The sequence below is a fragment of the Pan paniscus genome, chromosome 4 (assembly GCF_029289425.2).
Source record: "Pan paniscus chromosome 4, NHGRI_mPanPan1-v2.0_pri, whole genome shotgun sequence".
Taxonomy (NCBI): Eukaryota; Metazoa; Chordata; class Mammalia; order Primates; family Hominidae; genus Pan; species Pan paniscus.
Genome location: NC_073253.2, coordinates 39,365,585 through 39,384,248, shown reverse-complemented (window position 1 = coordinate 39,384,248; position 18,664 = coordinate 39,365,585). Strand labels below are relative to the sequence as shown.

General features: G+C 39.6%; 1 pseudogene; it reads right to left on the bottom strand.

Annotated features, from left to right (window-relative positions):
- Positions 1–207: 207 nt before the first annotated feature.
- On the bottom strand, positions 208–10,573 carry LOC100974836 (aconitate hydratase, mitochondrial-like; annotated as a pseudogene).
- Positions 10,574–18,664: the final 8,091 nt, after the last annotated feature.

Here is an 18,664-nt window from a genome sequence, read left to right as displayed (position 1 = left end):
AAAAGCTATTTTAAGAAACCCCCTCAACCACAGCCAACCAGTGGGCTAAGGGGGGAGCAGGAAGCATGTCTGGTCACACCATCTTGGAATAAGAAGCCATGGCTGGCTGGATCGGATCCTCTGATAGCACATGTGGACCTGAACTTGAACATGATGCCAGCACTGCGTAGGGAGTGGGTGGTGGGGGGTGGGTGGGAGGCACCGCCCTCATTCCTGCAGCTCCTTCATTCTGTTGAGGGCACTGCCGGCGCGGAACCACTCAATCTGCGTCTCCTTGAAGGTGTGGTTCAGGAGGATGGTCTCTTGGGTCCCGTTGGGGTGCTTGATGATGCACTTCAGGGGCTTGCCAGGGGAGACGTTCTTCAGGCCCTGAATGGTCAGCTTGTCCACAGGGTGAATCTTATTGTAATGGGCTGGGTCAGCGAAGGTCAGGGTCAGCAGGCCCTGCAGGCCCTGCAGGCCCTAGTCTCGTGGATTCTGGCAAAGTTCTTGGTGATGATGGCCCGGCCCCTGAGGTGGTGATGCTCCAGCGCTGTGTGCTCCCTGCGCGAGTCCTCGCGGTAGTTCTCATCCCTAATCACCACCCACCTGATGCCATGTTTCTTGTAGTAGCGGGCAGTGTCAGGGATGGGGCCAAACTCCTGGGTGAGGGCATTGTGCACGGAGTTGGCCTTGCTGTTTTCAATGTTCATGGCACCAATGAGCAAGTTGTTGGAGATGTACTCCAAGTGCCCGTGGAACTTGAGCCAGAGGCCAGCAGACGAGATGTGGTCAGTGGGACACTTCCCTTTGACTTTGATGAGGATCTGCAGGTCCTCCAGGTCCTTGCCATCCCACTTGTCAAAAGGCTCCACGAGCTGCAGGTGCTGGCTGGTGGAGCTCACATCCACATGCTGCCTGCTGCTGTCCTTTGGGGGGTGCTGGTAGGTGTCCTGCCCTGGGTCAAACTGCACTTGGGGAAGCTCATATTGCATCTGGAGCCTCAAGCTTGAACTTCTTGCCATCCTTGCCCATAAGGCAGTCGGTCTCTGGGTTGAACTTAGGGTTCTTGCAATGGCCAGGGCTGTGACAATCTCTGGGGAGATGATGAAGGCATGGTCTTGGGGTTTGTGTCATTGCGGCCCGTGAAGTTCCTGTTGTAGGAGGTGACAATTGTGTTCTTCTCCCCCTTCTTAATGTTTTTCCTGTCCCACTGGCCAATGCAGGGGCCCCCTTTTATCTGTTGGTAAACAGCAATGGATATACCCAGCAAAGAACAGAGGGTATAAAATATTTTAGACTCTCCAGCATTTTGTTTCAGAAGCTCATGGTATCTACCAAGCTCGTGCCAAGGATTGTTGTGAAGATTTAATAAACAAATATATAGCAGGGGTTTTTTTTAAGCCTGTAAAGTCTAAAATGGATCCAATATCATCAATTTGTTTATTCATTCATTCATTCATTCAAGAAACAATCATCTAAAGTTTTCTGTATGTTAGAAATTGTAGTAGGCTCCAGGAATACAAACACAAATGCACCCATTCAAAAAGCTCATGGTCTAGTGGAAGAAACAGATAGAAGAGATCATCGAAAACTGAATATATGACTCAATAAAGGAATGTATGAAGTTTTATAAGAACATAGATAAATGATATATATTAAAAATATGTATAGTTTACATATATTTTACTAACTTCTATATTGTCCTGTGAAATATATATTATTTTCCCTCTTTCACATTTAAATAACTGAAGTTAAGGAGGACCAAATAATGCAGGCCATAAGTGATAGATCTGGTACTCAAAGCTAAATATTCTAATTCAAAATCTAGTCCTTTCCCCCCAGTCTATCAAGCTGCTTAATTAACTCAGCTGTTATTATGCTCAATGGATAGGAAATTTATAAAACAAGACAAATAAGTGTAAGTGGCTAATTTTAATTTTAAAATTAATAAAATTAAATAAAAAAATTGAAGTTGTCATTTTTCTCAGTTTATACAACTCGTAAAAAGTAAAGTAAGAAATATAGCAACTGCTATAGGCAATAGTGAATAGAAGTAAGTAGTCTCATTTACTAAAGGTGAGAATGTAAATCAGTATAACCTTTCTGGAAGGCAAATAGTTATGGCAGAGACTGCACTTTGTGTTAATCAAAACATTTCCTCATCCTGGGAATAAAAGAAGACTGTCTTTCCCAGATTCCCTAGCAGTTCAGTTGGAAATTATGTGACTCTAGTCAATAAATACAGGCAAAAGTAACATATGCCATTTATAGACCTAAGTCCAAAGATCACTCAGAGTGACACTTCAGCTCTGTCTTCTCTTCCATGGCAATTTAGGAACCACATGTTTGAAGCAACCCAGATCCCAAAATCATCACATGGAGAAGAGCCACCAAAGAGAGCCACCTGGCCCACATTGGACAGTGACTAGAGCAAGAAATAAACCTTTGATGTGTTAAGCACTGAGCATAGGGAATTGAATTGTTACCACAACAGAACATATCAACTAATGAAAATAACAAAATATTTTATCCCCATTTTACAGATGAGGCTACTGAGGCACAGAGGGATAAGTAACTTGCCCATGGTCACAAAGCAAACAAATAGCTGAGCTTTGATACTGGCATAAAAATAGGCATGTAGACCAATAGAACCAAATAGATGACCTAGAAATAAAGACAAATACTGATCTTCTACAAAGCATACAATAACATAAAGTGGGGAAAGGACACCCTATTTAATAAATGGTGCTGGGAAAACTGGCAAGCCACATGTAGAAGAATGAAACTGGATCCCAATCTTTCACCTCATGCAAAAATCAACTTGAGAAAGATCAAAGACTTAGTTAAATCTAAGACTTGAAACCATAAAAATTCTAGAAGATAACATCAGAAAAGCTCTCTGGACATTGGCTTAGGCAAAGAATTAATGACTAAGACCCCAAAAGCAAATGCAACAAAAACAACAACAACAAAACAGGACCTAATTAAACTAAGAAGCTCTGTACAGCAAAAGAAATAATCAGCAGAGTAAACAGACAACCAACACAGTGGAGAAAATATCTGCCAACTATGCATCTGACAAAGGACTAGTATCCACATTCTATGAGAAACTCAAACAAATCAGCATAAAAAAATATCCCATCTAAAAGTGGGCAAATGACATGAATAGACAGTTCTCAAAAGACGATATACAAATAGCCAACAAACCTGAAAAAATGCTCAATAACACTAATCATCAGGGAAATGCAAATTAAAACCACAATGAAATACCACCTTACTCCTGCAAGAATGGCCATAAAAAGTCAAAAAACAATAGATACTGTCATGGATGTGGTAAAAAGGGCACACTTTTTACACTGTTGCTAGGAATGTAAATCAGTACAACCACTATGGAAAACAGTATGGAGAGTCCTTAAAGAACTAAAAGTAGATCTACCATTTGAACCAGCAATCTCACTACTGGGTGTCTACCTAAAGGAAAAGAGTCATTATAAGAAAAATACACATGCGCATGCATGTTTATAGCAACACATTTCACAATTGCAAAGATATGGAACCAACCTAAGTGCCCTTTGACCAATGAGTGGCTAAAGAAAATGTGGTATATATACACCATAGAATACTACTCAGCAATAAAAAGGAATAAAAGAATGTCTTTTGCAGCAACTTGGATGGGGCTAGAGGCCATTATTTTAAGTGAAATAACTCAGGAAAGGAAAACCAAATATCATATGTTCTCCCTTAGAAGTGGGAGCTAAACTATGAGGATACAAAGGCATAAGAGTGATATACTGGACTTTGGGGACTTGGGGGAAGTTTGGGAGGGGGATGAGGGATAAAATATTACATATCGGGTGCAGTGTACACTGCTCAGATTACAGGTGCACTAAATCTCAGGAATCACCACTAAAGTACATATCCATGTAACCAAAAACCACCTGTACCCCAAAAACTATTGAAATAAAAAATATATTCATTTTAAAATGTATTTCTTGGTCAAACCTTTTGTCTTATACAATAAAAAAAAAATAAAAAATTGCTGAGCTAAAATAAGAAACCTACTCCAGATCACACAGCTAATAAATGGCAAGCCCATGCCATTGACTCTAGAATCTACATCTCACATCTTAACTATCACATATGCTGCCTTTGCATATGCCTCTGCTTGTATTTGGTGATTAGCACCAGGCTAATCGCAGTATCTTGGGGATGGAGAGGGAGAGTTCCTCTTTAATATTTTCTATATTATGTTCATTTAAAAAATAAATATTTTTATAATCTTAAAAGATTTTTTTAAAAAACAAAAAAAAGCACAAAGAACATAGATTCTTAGAGTAAGCAATTTAAAAAAATTATAGAATCTACCTCTATGCAGATTTTTAAAGTAAGATGGTTTACCATCCCCTGCAATGTGACCCTGGAAATGAACTGGACAACAAGTTAATCTTAGGTTTCCATGAATCACTTGGGTTTCATTGGACTTTCTCTTTCTTTGACTCATATTTAAACCAGAGACAGTAGGAGTCTATAAAAATTATTGAACATTGAAACACTAACATCTGAACTTTTTTAAAGTTTCAGGTTGAAATGGCTTCTGTTAAGATCTCACTTAACTGTGGTTGATAGAAAATGGCAATATTCAATCAAAGTTGTATATAAATTAGGAAAAGAATTAGAAGCCAGGGTAGCTTGACACAGATATAAATTCTCACTGAGCTTACCCAAACTCTCATCTGCTCCAAGGCTTACCCAAACTCTCATCTGCTTACCCAAACTCTCATCTTTGAGCTTACCCAAACTCTCATCTGCTTCAAGCTGTATAGAAGTTTCTTTCAGAGTTATTTCAGTTCATTTCAATGAAAAAATTATCAAATATAATAAAACATTTTTGGAAAGACAGGAGGGATTTGGGACATTACAACTGGTATTAAAAGAACTAATGAGCTTTGCTACTGATAAAGTATTTCTTGCATTCTTTTTTGGTTCAAAGAGTGATACCCAATTATTAATTCTTAAGCACATAAATCTTTTCCATTTTTGTTTTTCCTGCTTGGTGCCTGAATTTTCTTGGCTACTACTGAAATATGTTGAATAGGCTGATTCTACTTTTTATCTGCATATTCTATGGATCTAGTGGCTCTGAATCCAAGCCACTATAATAATGATGCAAACAAAATATTTCTGATGAACATATAACCAGATATTGCTGACAAATAGAAAAAAAGAACAGGCTGATGGGGGCCAGACTGTGCATATGGTCGGCATTCCTGCCAAACTGCATGTATGCACAGCCACACAAAGATAAAATCCTTTGGTAAACACTCACAGTTGAGGAATAGGATACAACATTTTAATATATTAACCATTTGAAAAAATTCCCGTTCCTTTTAATCTCTTGTGTACTCTCACCATTCAAACTAGACTAGAGGTATCAATTTCCTCTGGAAGGAATGTTACAGCAGAGAAAACAAATAAGAAACCACTTCTCAAGTTTGAGGTTCAAAATGGGCTCTTGAGCCTCTTTACTATTTGGCGGAAGAAGATTTGACTGCAAAAGCCTGAATTTTGAATATGAAAATCTAAGATTCTAGAGGACTCGAGGCATAAGTTTTTCCATTAATGTACGAGATTATGTGTAATGCAGGTGGATATCAGTGCATGATTTTCCTGTTGGAGAGGAGCTATGGATCCTATAGATTGAGAGCTGGAAGGGGCTATGGTTTAAATGTGTTCCCTACCCTATGTTAATTGCAGCATTATTCATAATAGCCGAAATATGGAAACAACCCAAATGTCCATCGACAGATGAATGGATACAGAAAGTGTGATATAAACATACAATGGAATATTATTCAGCCTTAAAAAATACAAGGAAATCCTGCCATTTTTGATAACATATGTGAACCTAGAGGACATTATGCTAAGTGAAATAAGCCAGTCTCAGAAGGACAAATACTATATGAATCCAGTTATATGAAGTATCTAAAATGGTCAAACCCATACAAGCAGAGATTAGAACGGTGATTGCTATGGGATGGGGGGAAGGGGAAATGGGAAATTATTTTTCAATGGGTATGAAGTTTCTATTATGCAAGATGAGAAAGTACTAGATATCTGCTGTACAACATAGTACCTAGGTTTAACAAAATGGTATTGTATACTTTTAAATGTAAGAGGATAATCTCACGTTGTGTTCTTACCAAACAAACAATAACGACAACCCCCCCAAACCCCACAAAAGAACATAAAGACATTTTTGAAGGTTATGGATATGTTTAGTGCCTTGGTTGTGGTGATGGTTTCATGGGTGTAGTCACATTTCCAAACTCAGCAAGAGGTACACATGAAATGTGTGCAATTTTTGGTACATCAGTTATACCTCAATAAAGCTAAAAAAAATTTCAAAAGAAAGGGTGAGAGAGCAAGGGAAGGAACCCTCTACAGGAGCCACCAAAGACCAGGAAGTGTGGTAGCCCTACAGGAATTCCCATATCCGGGGTTGAGGGAGAGAAGAGTGTAACTTTCATCGAGTGTCTATTACATGCCAGACATAGTATTGGATTCTTTTTTATTGGTCTGCTCACACTTTCCTCCTTTTCTAAAATACAATTTTTTAGCCTGGTTTTAATTGTGGTACAGTATATAACATAAGATTTGCCATTTTAAACAGTTTAAGTGTATAATTCAGTGTCATTAATGAAGGTTGCAGTGATATTCAACCATCACCACCATCTACTTCCAAAACTTTTCATCACTCCAAACAGAAACTTTGTATCCATTAAAAAATGCTTTGTCCTTGTCGTTAATTTTATTTCATTTCAAACTCTGAGAGAAATGACCATGAAGCAGGTTTTGTTTTCATTGTTTAGCTTTCTCATTTGATCCCCTGGAAACTGCAGAAATGTTGGGAGTTTGGGCCCTGAAAACTCCAGGGAGATGATGTTCAGTCCCTTATGCTGCTGCATGTATTTACTTAGTATTAGGATGTGATTCACGGTAAACACATGTAGGTATTAATTATTTTAAACTTGTGGTCCCTGGACTTATCCAGGGGGTCTATGAACTCCCTGCAATTGTAATCAGAATTTTGGTTGCAGATGCATTTGCTTGGGAAATGATTATGTAGCTTTTTCCTCCTCAACCTTAGAAGGATATATAATCCCCAAAATGATTACAATCCCCATTTTTGAAGATAGAGGCTGGGGAGTAGGCACTGAACCCTCAAAACTTCGTGATGGAGTCACAGAGTTTAAGTACTTTTACTGTCTCTGTGTGATCCCTCTGTGGTTAATTTGGTTTAAGGAAGCTTGGAAGAAATTCTGTTCTCAGTCTCCTCTCTCCATCTTCCACTCTCCAGACCCCATCTCACCTTACCAACTTCTATCTATAGTCTGCATCTTGAAGCCTAGAGAGATGGGAGAACTGGAGGAAATGCCTGGATAGTACAATTGGAATAAAAAGAACAAGTACATGAAGCAGGACAGGAAGGGGAGAATAATTTTGCTTCTTTCCTCTGCCTGCATAGAGAGGAACCCCTGTGTTCTTTTGACCTTATCTCTGCCATTTTGCACTCATTATGGCTAGGTTTCAAATTCTCTCTGCTTAGAGGCCTCCCCCAAATCATTAAAAAGTTCCCTGGTGTCCCCAGCCCTGCCTGAATCCAGTCCTGGCCCAACTAGATCCCACTCACCCAACCTACTAGTCAGCTCTGCTCCACACCCCTGTGTCCAGGGTTGACTGTCACTCTGTCCTCTCAAACACATCAACCACCTCGCTCTGAGTCTCCCTGTGCCCAGCCTGTCCCCTCACACCTGTCCTTTCTCTGGGGGATGCTGCACAGTTCATACTCCACAGTCAGGACCCTTGAGCTCTTCTACCCTCAGGTGCCCAGCCCAGCCCCCTTCCAGATGAGCCCAGGGAGTGTTTGCCTAAGGCATGGTGGGGAAGCTGCGGCATCTGCTTGGGGGAACTTATCTGGCCTCTATGGCCTCTAGGAATGGGATTATCATGAATGTGCAAAGAGGATTAAACTGCATTTAGGGAAAACATAAACAGTGGTACATTATAAAGATGCAGAGCTCTAAAACAGAAAAACTAGATCTGGTTCTGTAAAGGTAATATTAATTACAAGAATTTGTGAGAACTTATGGCTAATTACCACATGCACTAACATTTATGAACTTATGGCTAATTACCACATGCATATACACTTATGTATATGTACACAACTAATTTTATTGTAAGTTTTGTTGGGTTGCAACATTACACAAATAACAATAATTTATTGTTTGCTGAGCTTCTACATGCCAGCTACCATCTTAATCACTTTATAGAAATTATTTTATGTAGTCTCATACTCTGTTTCCAGTATTTATTTGCTCATTAAGCATGGTTATTATCTAATTCATTTTAAGAGAAGAAAACTACGTTTTGTAAAATATTGGTTGTATCTTAAAAGCTCTGAAAGTCCTGAATACAGACTGTTAATATACATTTGGATAATTATCAGAACTTTTGCTGTCAAAGTCCTATCTGTTGTACCTACAAAAATAAATTTTTATGGAAATGTCTTCAAATTCCTCTTAGCTACTAGGAGAAAAGAATGAAAGGAAAAGCTTAATGAGAGCTAATTCATAAGCCTTCTCTCCTTTCTGCTTTCTTCCCTGATCTGTTCCTTTTTCCTCCAGTCCCTACTATTTTTTCCCCTCCCCTCCCTAACCCTTAAATTTTCTTCCCTCCCTTCCCCCGCTTCTCCCCCTACTTTTCGCCTCATCTTTTCTACCTCTTTCCTTACTCCCTTCTTGACATATTATTGTCAGGTGCAGTGTGCAGACGTTTGGGAAGGGGACCAGGAATAAATGCAAGCAGGGAAAAGTTTCATGCTTCCTCACATTATTCTGGAAAAAGACAGAAGTTACCAATTTTAAATTTTAAGATATCCTAGAGGAGCGCCAGTTGTTTTCTGTGAGCATCCAGCAGTGGTGCTCTGGAAATTTAAGATTGAATTCAATTGAAGCTCACTGGTTCTATTAACAAAAAGATTCATACCAAAGGTCTCAGTGACATGTTATTTCTTTCCTGGGTCAGGAATTGTCTTTGCTGTGTGTGTGTGATGACTGGAACATTAGGCAGATTCTCTAGAAGGTCTATAATCCAAGAGATTGCATCTCAGAATGCAATTTTTGTTCACTGACCTTTATGAAAAAGAATAAAGACACTGAAAATTGATGATATAAAAGTTGGAAATCCATGGATGTGAGCACTGTCCTAATGGCACATTTAAAGCTTTAGGGAGCTTTCAAAAATTTGAAAATGTGAATAAAGTCTATATTCAAAAGATAAGACAGATTAGAGAATAATATGTTAGATCTTTTGTGGACCATTTATGTTGATTTGATCATCAGTTTCTTTGGTGAAGAGTAATAATGAGCAGGCTGGGTTGGAGGCTTGTGCCTGTAATTCTAGCACTTTGGGAGGCTGAAGTGGGTGGATTGCTTGAGCCCAGGAGTTCAAGACCAGCCTGACCAACATGGCGAAACCCTGTCTCCACTAAAAACACAAAAATTAGCCAGGCACGGTGGCACATGCCTGTAATCCCAGCTACTAGGGAAACTGAGGCACAAGAATTGCTTAAACCTGGGAGGTGAGGTTGCAGTGAGCCGAGATTGTGCCACTGCACTCCAGTCTGGGTGACAGACCAAGACCCGGTCTTTAAAAAAACAGAAAACAATAATGAGCAAACCTTCCTTGTCCTATCTTATGAGATAGAATCCTAGTTTTAGGAATAACTGTCTAGGAGCTTCAATTCTGCAGCTTTTCCTCCACATCTAACCATTTGAAGGGATGTGAGCCATAGAGGGAAATGCTCCGGAGAAGAAAGCTGAATTCTAGTTTACACTTGGTCACAGATCTTCTATGTGGTCATAAGTCAATCATCTGCCATGAGTCTCAGTCTTCCTGTCTATAAAATGGGATACTTGGATCATATGCTGCTCCAGAATACTATGTTTCAAGGTGGTGATCAATCAAAATGCTTTGTAACTGCATGTAACTTTGTTCTCACTTTTGTAAACTATAGGCAAATCTTTGTCTGGCAGTTTTGTTCCAAAAGAAATGCTGGCTTTTCCATAAATGTTGTTTTGGTCACTTGTTTGGGGGCCAATCCACTGCTGGCCCTTTATGTTTATGTCAAATGGAAGGCTAAGGCCACATTAAACCTAACTGGTTGAAAGAGAGCAAGTTCAAAGCTATATCCCAAAGTAATCAGATTCTCTTTGCAATATCCTACAAAAGCCACTTGGATAAATAAAATTTGATTTTAAGAATATTGATTGGGTTCTTTTGCATAGCCTTTGATTTTCACATTTTTCTCTCATAACGTGTTATGGATTTCATATTGCTGGAAATAAGCCCTCACTAATTCCTTTCTTTGTGCTTCTTCTGTATATCTTGAATTTCTCCACGTCGCTCCACCTCCACTCCTTCCTTCCTAGCCACAGCATCCGGCATCCCTCACCTGAACAGCAGCCTCTTGACTGGTTTCTCTGTTTCCAAGCTGTAGCCTCTGATCCAGGCTCCATACAGCAGCCATATTGTGTTGCTCACTTCATTCCCATCATTTGAAGGCTTCCCACTGCATTTGAATAAATCCCAACCATCCCAGACCATGGCTATGGTGAACACGGTGAGCAGTCTGGCTTCTGGGAATGCTGTTGGTAGATGTCTTCAACAGTCAGCCCCTGCAGGCTGGCCTCAGACACAGGGAGCCACTTCCTTCTTCCCGGGGAGCCCTACATCCAGGGTCCACTCATCGTGGGAGTATAAAGGCTTGGCCAACTCTGGGCAACTCTGGATAGCCATTCTAGCTGCAGAGCTTCACATGGGATCGGCTGTGGCTATCATCTGGGTCTGCCACTCAGTTCATGTCTTGCTCTGCCCCATCTTTCTCTGCCAAGACCAGCTCGGTCGTGGAGACCCGAACCCAGCAGTGCTAGAGGAATTAAGACAAACATACAGAAACAGAGTGCAAAGTGGGATCAGGGGGCCAACAGCCTTCAGAGCTGAGAGCCACAAACAGAGTTTGACCCACATATTTATTGACAGAAAGCCAGTGATAAGCATTATTTCTATAGATTATAGATTCACTAAAAGCATTCCTTACAGTAAACAAAGCATTCTTAGTGAAGAGCAGAGAAACAGCCTCTGGCTGATTATCTGCAGCAAAAGCATGTTGTTAAGGCACAGGCTGCTCCTGCTATTGTCTGTGGTTTGAGCAGTTTTCCACTCTGGGCGGGCCAGGTTTTCCTTGCCCTGCTCCAGTAAACCAACAACTTCTAGAAGTGTGCGTGATAGCTGTCATGAGCATGTCACATTGCTACAGAAATCCCGTTCATGGCCAGTTTCTTTAAGGCCTGTTTATGACAGGCCTAGGTCGTGTTCCCCCCATTTCTCACATCCTTCCCCTCTTCCACAGGGGCTGATACAAAGGGAACTCTGGAATAAATGATGACAATGGCATCATAATACGCTGTATCATCTGGTCCTTGCCTATACTTCTGGCTCCATCCTGTGTCACTGCTGCCCCTGGCACATGGGTCTGCAGTTTATTTGCAGTTCCTGGATCCTATTAGGCTCATTCCGACCTCAGGGTCTATGCAACTGATGTTTCCTCTCTATGGGAGTTTTTCTTACAACTCTATCTAATTCTTCCTTATCCATTAGTGCTTAACTTGACTGTCACCTCCTCAGAGAAGCCTTTCCTAACCCTACCCCCGCATCATCACCAACCTAAGAGTATAAATAAGAATCTTTCTCCTGTTCTCTTATATAGCATCCTATTTTTTTCTTCATAGTACTGCTTGCAATTTGTGATTATATATTCACTTGCTTACTCACGTGTTTAAGTTTGTCTTCCTCTACTGGACAGCAAACTTCTCAAAGACGAGTTTCTCATGTTCTGTTTGCCAGTTTGTATCAATTATATCCTCATCATTTGGCCCCGTTCTTGTCCCCTAGTTGATATTCAATAAATACTGACTGAATGAATGAAAGGACTGAATTTCTCCCCTTCCTAAGAAAGGCCTGAGTTTCTTTAGTCTCCTGGCTGTTTCTCTTTGAAGTCGCTATTCAAGGAGCCAGACTCCTTTAAAGACTGGGAAGAACTACCCTAGGGCAGGACCATCAGTGGATAACCAACAGCACTGTAGCCAGTTGCCCACCTGGAAGTTTTGACACAGGCAAGTACCTTCTGCATGCAGCAGGAACCATCTCGGCTCCAGGCCAACTGCTGCCATGCCTTCCTCCTCACTTTCCTGTCTTAATTACCCCTTTCTTCTATAGCAGCCTGCTCCAGTTTTCTGTCTATCACCTGTCCAAGCTTTATATTCTCATCTTGCCTGCCTGACCAAACCTAACTTTGCTTTCACCACTGTATCTAGCTTCAGGAAAAGCTCATTCCCCTACACTTTCATAGCCCTTTGGGGATACCCTCTCACTGTAGGGCACAGGCAGCCTGTAAAACAGGATCAAGATTCAACCCAATGAAATTTAGACACTGTTACTTAACATTTAGGTAGTAGCAGACAGAGGCTGAGAACTTTATAAGGATTATCACATTCAATTCTCATTTAATCTCAACTATTATATGGAGAATTTACTACTACCATCTCCATTTTATGGAGTTTGGACAGCTGAAAGTGATTTATCCAAGGTAAGAGGTGACATTGGGATTCAAACCCAGATGATCTGATTGCAGGAGCAATGAGCACCTTAATTCTTCACTGCATTAGACTGTGACTGGATAACTTGCTCCACTGAGACCAAATGACATTGCTTTATTTTGTAGTAAACAGAGTTGTTGTTGTTTTTTTTTCTTTCTTTTTTTTTTTTTTTCACTGTCGCTGGGCTGGAGTACAATGGCGCGATCTCGGCTCCCTGCAACCTCTGCCTCCCAGATTCAAATGATTCTCCTGCCTCAGCTTCCTGAGTAGCTGGGATTATAGGCGCACACCACCACAGCTGGTTAATTTTTTCTATGTTTAGTAGAGACGGGGTTTCACTACGTTGGCCAGAATGGTCTTGAACTTCTGACCTCGTGATCCGCCTGCCTCGGCCTCCCAAAGTGCTGGGATTACAGGCTTTAGCCGTCGTGCCTGGCCTCAGAGTTTGTTTTAAATTCAGCTTTGGTTTCTTTCTTTCCTTGTTTTACAGTAAGAAATTTTGAAAAAGGATGTTAGAGTGATTAGGCCTTAAAGAAATCAGTTCCATTGTGTCACTGCCTTCTTATTAATTTAGCTTTTGAGTTCTACTGTCCTATGGTGGTGTGTGGGGGTACATGATCACTGTGGGCCATTTGCACTTATAATCTCTCCTCTACAGGGTTATAGAGAGTCAAGGAAGAGTAGTGAGCACATATTGATGCTGATATCATGGGCAAGAGCAGATCGAGCAAAGTTATCTTTTTTTTTTTTTTTGCATTTTACATCATCCTTTTTTCTCTATTTTGTGCACTAACCTTTGTTATATCATGGAAAAGAGCATATGCTCACAAAATATTAATATATAGAAATGCTACCAATGTATTTAACTACCTGCTAACTTACAAGAAATGTTGCTATTTTTAAAATATGTTTCCTATATGGTTACAGTTTATATACTGATTTTTCTCAGACATGATTGAAATTTCATATTTGATTTTCCAATATGAAGTTATGTGCTCTAAAATAGATATTCAAAATTGAATTAAATAAAATAAAAAATTCACTACATGCTTGCTCTATGAATTATAAGAATTAAAACAACAAAACATTTTTCTCCCATTAGGCTCGTAAAGATTTTACTAATTTTTAAATAAAAAGATTGGTAATCTCTAGTATTTGGGGTTGGTTAGTGTGTAGGAGAAATGTGGTTTCTTATATATTGAGGTAGGAGGGTAAATAAGTACCTGCTTTTGAAGGTAACTTGGAATTAGGTATGAAAGTTGACCCAGTAATTCCATTTCTAGGAGTCTACCTTTCAGAAATAGTCACATGCACAGTGATTTTTTTACAAATCATTGCAGTGTAATTTTAAATAGTATAAAATTGAAAATAACCATCAATAGGGAAAGGGTAAAAGTTATGGGTATAATTAAGAGCATAATTATCAACACTATAGATACTATAGAGCTGTTGAAAAGCATCAGGAAGACATAAATGTACTGACAAGAACTCTATCTAAGACACACGAATGATTGAAAAAGCAAGTTGCGAACGAATAAATATAGTATTATACTGTTTGTGTTAAGAAATACGTAACATTCATATATGTAGAGGCATGCAACAGATCAGAGAGATTGTTATTAGTGTTTACCTCTGGAGAGGGGATAGGATTGACTAATCTGTGGTGAGGAAGTAAAAGGATTCATAGCTACAGGTTTTCTATTCATTTCTGTATCATTTAGATTTTGTACACTGACTATCCACACGTAAGTTACTGTTGTAATTTTAAAACAGAAAAAGTTATAACTACAAAACTATAAAACTTTTGATAGATTAAATTATAGATTTCTACTTTAAGCTCTATGTATGCTTCATGTAGCATCAAGTTATGCTAAATTATTGAGATATTATTGGGATGTGACATTAGGGTATATTTTGTTACATGAAACAGAAACTGATTTAAAAAGCATGAGTAGAATTAAGGGAGTTTATTGAAAGGATGTAGGAGAATCTTAGGAAACTCATGCAATCTGGCCTCAAGGGAGTAGGGAAGTTCAAAAGCTATGTCTTCCCTCTCTCTCTCCAGCGCCCAGGTTCTTTGACATCTATTTCTCCTGACACATCTGCACAATTCTCCTCTGGGGACTGTCCTCCTCTGCTTTTTGTTTGCTTGTTTTTAATCATCCTTGGGTCTATGTCTGTACAGGTTCACTACCATCTTGGGCTGAGGAAATTCTGGAAAATACTTTGGAGAAAGACTTTGATTGTGTCAGTTTACTCCATTTAATATTTTACTTTTTGAATTGTGAAATTAATTTCCAACTATTAATAGTATGTAAAGGTTCATCCATAAATAGTCACTGTTTCTGGTTCAGCTCCAGCTACTAAAGTGCAGCCATTTTTATATCTAAAGGCCTGTTTAGGCAGAAGTTTGTGGGCAGTGACATATGGGGTGGGCCACAGCTAACAGATGCGTTACTTTGACGAAGCTTGAGTTTATATGGCTAAAGACAGCCATTATATGTTATGAACAAAGAAAAGGGATAGCTGGTATTGAGATATTCTTGAACCAGTGTCTAATCATTATTCACTCTTCATTTTGCTTTATACCTTATAAGGACTAAAGTTGACTTACTGGTCTATTGATTCTCATTGGAACATAGTCTTTAAGGCAAACCCAATGGACAGAGGTTTATGAGAGGAACTGATTGCCAGTTGAGCAGTGTGTCAAATGTTCGTTACCTTAATCTAGAACTATGCTATCAACACAAGCAGTCCTTGCTTTGCACAGTAGTGGGAGACATAAAAATGGCCACACAAGCTGAAACTGTGTAAAACCATCTTAATAATCAATGGGAAAATTGCAGTTGTCTCGTGATCTTTAGAAAACTTTGTCAAAACGTTAAACCCTCTCTTTCTGTCACATTGGCATAAAGAAATCTAAAAAGATAGTAACACTAATCTGTATTTAGCAATTTAAGACATTAAAAACATTGAGAATTAAAGTGTTTAATTTCTTTGTAAAAATATTGTCAAACAGCTTAAACAATAATTACCTTCTTCTCATATTATTACATACCATATGGAGCAAGCATCTTTTCTATGCCTTAGTGAATTGTCATACTCTTTGTGAAGTTTGGATCAGCTTCCAACATTTTATTCATTTTGCTTTCAATGTTGTGAAATATCTTAGAGTTTATTGTGAAGATTTTTTCTCAGCATTACTTCCTCTTTTACATCTTCCTCTTTTTCATCACAATCACTTTCATCATTTATGTCAAAAAACAAGCCCTGGCTGGGCACAGTGGCTCATGCTTGGAATCCCAGCACTTTGGGAGGCTGAGATGGGAGGATCATTTGAGCCCAGGAGTTTGAGACCAGCCTGGGCAACATAGAAAAACTCCATCTTTTTTATAAATAAATAAATAAATAAATAAATAACTTAGCCCAGCATTGTGGCATGCACCTGTGGTCCCAGCTACTCAGAAGGCAGAAGTGGGAGGATTTCTTGAGCCCAGAATGTTGAGACTGTAGCGAGCTGTGATAACGTCACCATACTCCAGCCTGTGCAACACAGGGAGACTCTGTCTAAAGAAACAAAAAAACAAAACAAAACAAAACAAAACTGTGCCATTACTATTTCTCTAACTGCAACAGCTAGGGTCTTCCAGTCAGTGGTAGCATCAACATTCCCATGACCAACTGTAATTCTTCTATAACTTCATTTATGTTCAATTTAAATTTTGCCTCTAGCATTATCTCTTTTTTTTTTTTGCGTTTTCAACTTTGTTGGCCAATTTCTTCTTTTAATTATCAATTTTTATAAAATTGATAATTGATTAAAAAATTGATAAATCTCATGGATTTATCACTGGGAGACAAGGAGGCCACACAAGTATAGGCTTTGCTGTCTGTGTGTGAACTGAATAACAGATGTGTAATACCCAAGACTTTGAAAGAAGAGACATGATTGGTCTCTGACCATGATGCCCGTCTGTTATTTACATGATGATTTGTGGACTGGATGGCTAGTGGCAAAGTTAGTTTATATACTAATTTCTCATAGTTTATATACAGTGGTAATTGAAATTTAAACTGTGTTGTTGGAGGACTGGTGTTATCTAACTACACTGTGGTAAATGAAATTTGTGCATTTTGGTACTATGCAAGATGAGAACTGCCTGTATATGCTCAATAGAAGTGCATACATGTGTTCACCAAAAGACATGCACAAGAATGCTCATAGTGGTGCCATTCATCATGCTGATAAAGTGGAAACAATGCAAATGCCCATCAGTGGTAGAATGGGTAAATAAATTGTGGTTTAATCATAAAATGGAACACCTTCTGGCAATGGGGTTTTACAAACACGACTACACGGAATAATATGAATGAATATCTTAAAATGTTGAGCTAAAAAAGCTAAACATCAAAGATACATAGGATATGATTTCATTTATATAAAGTTCGAAAAACAGGCAAAATGAATCAGTGGTACCAGAGCTCAGGGCAGTAATTGTCATTGGCAGAGGTGGTGACAGGAAGGGAGTGTAGCGGGGTCTGGGGCACTGCTAATATTCTGTTTCTTGATCTGGTAACACGTATATTTTTAGTTTTGATAATTTGACAACCTGTATGCTTATGATTAGTTTCCTTTTCTATATGTATATTTCAATATATCTTTTACCAAAAAAGTAACATGTTTCTAACTTGAGGACCAAAGTTTATAATACCTTCACTCTTTTAATACAAATCACAGTGGATTCTGTGAGCTCCCTAGAGTAACAGTACTCACTTCCTTTCTTGATTTGGGGGTGGTAAAGGGTGGAATTACAACAATGGCAAAATGGTTCATAACCCTGGGGAGAGGCAGGGGAATGTCTTGTACAAGTTAATATCATTTGTCACTAGGCTATCATTTAAACAGGAAAGATGGGAGGGGCTCCAGAGCATGAAGTGCAAAATCATACTTCCAGACCCTTCACCATTATTGCCAGGGCCAGCACTCAATGTACCATATACTCCAGCCCCAGCCTCCTGGTTTTTCATCTTTTGATATACATTTGTCTGCTTGGGCTGCTGTAACAACATACCATAGGCTGGGTAGTTTAAGCAACAGGTGTTTATTTCTCATAGTTCTGGAGGCTGAGAAGTCCAGATCAAGTTGCTAGCAGATTCAGTTCCTGGTGAGGGTCGGCTTCCTGGAGTGTAGAGGGCCACTTTCTTTCTATGTCCTCCCATGGCAGACAGGGAAGAGGGAGAGAGAGAGGAACCTCTCTGATTTCAGTTCTTATAAGGACACTAAAGTCATCAGACCAGGGCCCCATCCTTAGGACCTAATCTAAACCTAATTACCTCCCAGAGGCCCCACTTCCAAATACCATCATAGTGTTAGGGCTTCAAAATATGAACTTTTTGGGGGGGTAGGGGGACACAATTCAGTCCAAAGCAGACATTGTCTATTGAACCTCCAACTGGGGAAATTCAAGGTTGTGCATTTCCTTAACCTCACTGCACAGTCACACTTCCCAACCCCCTTCTCTCTGTCTAATTGTGCGATAATTTTAGTCAGGTCAGGTGAAATTAGAACCCAGAAGCATCACACGACTTGAAATGCAGTTGACTCCCAAATCTACCCTTTCCAACCCTGCCCTCTGCCCTGCTCTGGCATCCCACACAGCACATACAATGTTTATTACAGTCCCTGTGCCTTCACTCACCTGTTCCTTCTACCTAGAACCTTTCTCCTCCCCATCTTCACCTGGCTTCCTTTGTTGGTTAGTTCAAGTCTGGCTCAGTTGCATCCTTTCCAGCAACCCTTCCCTTGCCCCGCCTTCAGTTCTACCCAAGATCTCCTTCCATTGTCCTGAGAACTGAACCTCATTCCTGCGACTATCATTCCATGTTGAAATTATATGTGCAGGAGTGTCTCCACCACAAGACTGTCAGCTTCCTGAAGAGAGAAACCTTGCTTTTTAATCCGT